The following is a 4603-nucleotide window of genomic DNA, read 5'->3' as shown; positions in this document are numbered from 1 at the left end:
TTACGAAACGCAAAATTATGTGCAAAATAAGAAAACAGAAGAAAACAGAAATGAAGCGGAGAATAAAGTGGAGAAAAGACTTCCCCAACTCCGCAAATCGGCCAAACACAGCCGGGGAATGGTCGTGAACAGGTACAGCAGCGGAAGCGGTCGATCGACCAAAAATGCCAGTCGATCGACTGGGATACCTGCTGTAAGTTTCTGATTTCTTCGAATTAACTTAATAAATTGAGCTAATATGGTCTATGAAACTGCAAATACACATAATAACGCGCCCAAAATTGCGCTAAACCCAAAGTAACAGTCTAAAGTCTTTAAATCCTAATCAAACTTATTAAAGCGAAGTCTCGCGCACATAAAAGCAATAAATAGTCTAAAATGGAATAAAAGTGTATAAAACTTATGAAATAAAAAGTTTTCATCCGCGAAAAATGCGGAAAATCTCCGACCATGGCTTATGACTATACAAAGTGCCCTCCGCGGTGCTCAGCCTCTCAGCACTCCATTCCACCACATTGTCCGACGGGTCAACATCAGAAGCATCTTCCCACACTTGGACATCCTCTTCAGTCTCAAGCTCCGAGTCTGAAACTGTGACTCGAACTGGCGCCTTCTTGGGCTCCTCATCTGGTTCCTCATCTGTGCCATAGCTAAGACATCCTAGACCGCCTCTTTGAACGATTGGCTCCTTTACAGCTGGAGCAATGAACGACTCCTCCTTCCCCAAACTATTTCCTGCAATATCCAAAACAGAAGAATTATCCTCCAATTTGCTCGCAATCTGGGGCGGAGGTGTCATAACAGGAATAGGTACAGGTACTAAAGTAGGCATATCAGAAAGTACAAAATAAGATTTCTTTTCAGAAATCACATTACACGTAACTGGCCACATAGGGTTTTTCTTCCTAGGGGACTGGGCAAAAATAATGGACTGTTTGCCCACCTTAAAGGTCAAAGTTCTTTTCCCCACATCAATTACTGCACCAGCAGTGTGCAGAAACGGTCTACCCAAAATAATAGGAATGTGAGCATCCTCGGGTATATCTAGGACAATGAAGTCAACGGGGAAAAAGAACTTCCCTATTTGCACATGAATATCCTCTAAGACCCCTACTGGCTGAACTGCAAAACGATCAGCCATCTGTACAGTCATATTAGTAATAGCAAATCTGGTCAGACCCAACTTCTTAGCTAGACTCAATGGCATGACACTAATGCTAGCTCCTAAATCACATAATGCCTTCTCAATTGAGAAGGTACCAATATTACAGGGGACAGAGAAACTACCTGGGTCAGCTAGTTTATGAGCAGCAGTGTGAGTTAGGTATGAACTAGATTCCTCAGTTAAATGCACCGACTCGACAGCATTCAAAGACGTTTTCTTAGCTAGCAATTGTCTCATAAACTTCATATATGCAGGTACTTGATTAACTAGCTCTAAGAAAGGCATTTGCACATTAAGACTATGCACTAAATCTTTGAACTTACCGAACGTTACCTCATCTTTGGTTGGCACTAGTCTTTCTAGATAAGGGGCTGTTAGAAGTAACTTTACCCTTTCCTCTAGGTCTCTCATACCGGCATCAGTGGACTTAGGCTGAAAATCCACTACTTTATCCTTGTTGTAGCTCGAACATTCTTCAGACCGTCTCACGAAAGAACCATTAACCATCGTAGGGTCGTACTTTGAAACCGGAACTGACCCATCAACAATTGGATCTTGCCTCGATAATTTCGGAGTCGTCTCTCCCCGAAACAAGAAATCCCTCAAGTTATCTGGCATTGGAGGACGACACGGTTCGGCATCAGCGGCATCATCAGTCGATCGACTAGTGAGGTCGGTCGATCGACTGATCTCTTTTTTTTTTTTTTCAGAATGAACAGAAAGATCAGAAAGTGTCGCGGAGGAATAAGGGGTGGTCGGTCGACCGAGTATGGCGGTCGATCGACCGTGATCGCTGCTGTTCGTCTTTTTCACGCTCTTTTTCTTCTTTCCTTTTCCAGCAGCTTTTCCACCTTTTTCAACCATAACTCCCTTGGGTTTATCCCCTACAGTAACGGGTCCAGCAAGGGTAGACCCGCACCTTAGTGTGATTGCATTCAGGGTCTCTTTCTGATCCGGCTGCGACGGTAAATGCCCCGGAGCTCTAGTAGCAAATTTACCTGCTAACTGGGCAATCTGAGTTTCCAACATCTTTGTACTAGCCTCTCTAGCCTGAGATTCCTTCTGCAGCATTCCCGTCAAGCTCTGAAACATGTTTTTGAGCTCAGAAGCCTCAGGACTTTGAGGCTGCTGCTGCTGCTGAGGTACATAGGGTGGTTTCTGGTATGGTTGCTGCTGCTTATGAGGGGGCACATAATTCTGCTTCTGCGGAGGTGGAGTCGGATTTTGGACATTCTGGCTACTCCACCTCAACTTTGGATGAACATTCGGCTCAAAATAAGTGTTGGTCTGCCTATAATGTTGAAAAGTAGCACAAACCTCATTGGGACTGATAGAGAAATCTGCAACGTGTCCTTCTCCTCCACACCTCTTGCATGAAAAAGGACCGTCTGACACAGCATTTACCTGATAAATACCACCCTTTGAAGCTCCTCCTAACACATACTTGTCAAATCTCGCCGTAAGAGCCTCTAATGCAGCTACGGAAGGAGATTCAGCAGCTCTCCTTTGATTTCCCCTAGAGTTTCCATGCTCAGCTTTATGGGTGGACAGGTCATCGATGATTTTCCGCCCCTTTGTCTCACCACTATTTTCTTGAAATCTCCCATTAGCTCCAACATCTAGGATAGCTCTCTGATCATCATAAAGACCATTATAGAACTGGTTGCACAGAAACCATTTCGCAATCCCATGGTGTGGAATAGAGGGAATTAGCTTCTTGAATCGGACCCAAGCTTCATGAAAATATTCAATAGGTCCTTGCTTAAAACTCGTGATCTGAGCTCTAATCGCATTGGTCTTCGATGCAGAGAAATATCTTTTATAGAATGCCAGGGCCAGCGAATTCCAATCAGTAATCCCATTAGCAGCTCGATCCAGATCTCGGTACCACTCCCTAGCAGCATCACAGAGCGAGAAGATTAACATCGTATCTTTTATCTGGTCCTGGGTCACACCTGCTGGTGGGGGTATGGAACAACAGTAGTCAGTGAATATCTCCATATGTTTAGCTGCATCTTCATTTGCAGCTTCCCTAAATTGGTTCCTCTCAACCAAGTTAATATAGGACGGTTTCGCTTCGAATTTTCTATCCATCCCAGCTGGCAACGCGAATCCCTTATAGAAATTCTCAGCTTTTGGCTCAGAGTGACTGGCTATACTAGCTTCTTCAGCCATATCTGGAGATGTGACGGTCTCAGCTGATGAGGCAGAAATAGGAGATGAAGGTGGATCCTCCTCAAATAACGCGTTCTCGTAGTAACTGGACAGAGTACTCAACTCTTCCTTTGTCGGCAATACTCTAGATGATCGTCTCAACTCACGCGAAGTCTTCTCGATCTCAGGATTTAACGGTAGTAATTCACCACCCTGTGACCTGCGTATAAGAATAAACTACAAGTAGAATATGAGAAAAGTTTAAGGAACAGATGTCCCTTAAACTTAGAGAATAGACTAAAATAAAAAGGAACAACTAAAACTAGCGCTGCCTCCCCGGCAACGGCGCTAAAATTTGATACCTGTCGGTGTCAGTATCAAAAATAATATTTATAATTTTCTAAACTACAACTAGCAAGCGGTAGTAAGGGTCGATCCGCAGGGAGGTAGGGAGTTAAGTTGTTTTATTTCAGTCTATGGAATTTCTGGGGGGTTTTAGATTGAAGTAAATCTAAGTCTAAATGCAAAAAATAGATAAGCAAACAATAGAAAGAAGTGTAAGCAAATGATAAAAAGGAGATAAGACGGTCGGTTCACTATAGCTGCGATGGCATATAATCCTAGGTAAGTTCGAAATACATTCGTGTAGGATGGGTAAAACATGTCCTCTCGGCCCAAGTTAACTAGTAGCTCCTTTCGGCCTATATTACTAGTCCCTAAGTCTCACTAATACTAGCTCTCGCCCTGAAAAGTGATTTCTAAAGCCTAAATTACTTATCTTTCGATCTTAGCAATTTAGTCGTCTTAATTCATTAATTAATGCCCTCCCCTATCTCTCGATCTACGGGTTGGTCAAAACTAAGCATCTAACAAGTCTCCTCTCGGTCTCATTGTTAGATATTGCACTTAACGAATCAAACGATGCTAATCAGACACGGGTCTGGTCGATCGACCAACTACTTCAGTCGACCGACCACACGGCATAGTCGATCGACCAGTTAAGCCAGTCGGTCGACCATGCCCTAATTCGGGTTCACCTATTCTACGCCATCTACGCTATAGCTCCCGTACATCTTAGCAAAGGTACTTAGCTACTCATGTGAATGATAACAACAGTAAAATTAACAAATAAAGTAATTGAATTCATAATTGAATTAACTAAATAAATAACTAACATGAAATGAGAATTCGGCTTTGGGAAATCTAAACTATCAATTCTAAACTAGGGAAGAATTAAGGCAACGAAACTGAACAAATGAACAAAGGAATACCGTAAAGAAGAAT

The sequence above is a fragment of the Silene latifolia genome, chromosome 11 (genome assembly GCF_048544455.1).
Source record: "Silene latifolia isolate original U9 population chromosome 11, ASM4854445v1, whole genome shotgun sequence".
Taxonomy (NCBI): Eukaryota; Viridiplantae; Streptophyta; class Magnoliopsida; order Caryophyllales; family Caryophyllaceae; genus Silene; species Silene latifolia.
The sequence above is the reverse complement of the archived record's forward strand: the minus strand, read 5'-3'. Positions refer to the sequence as shown.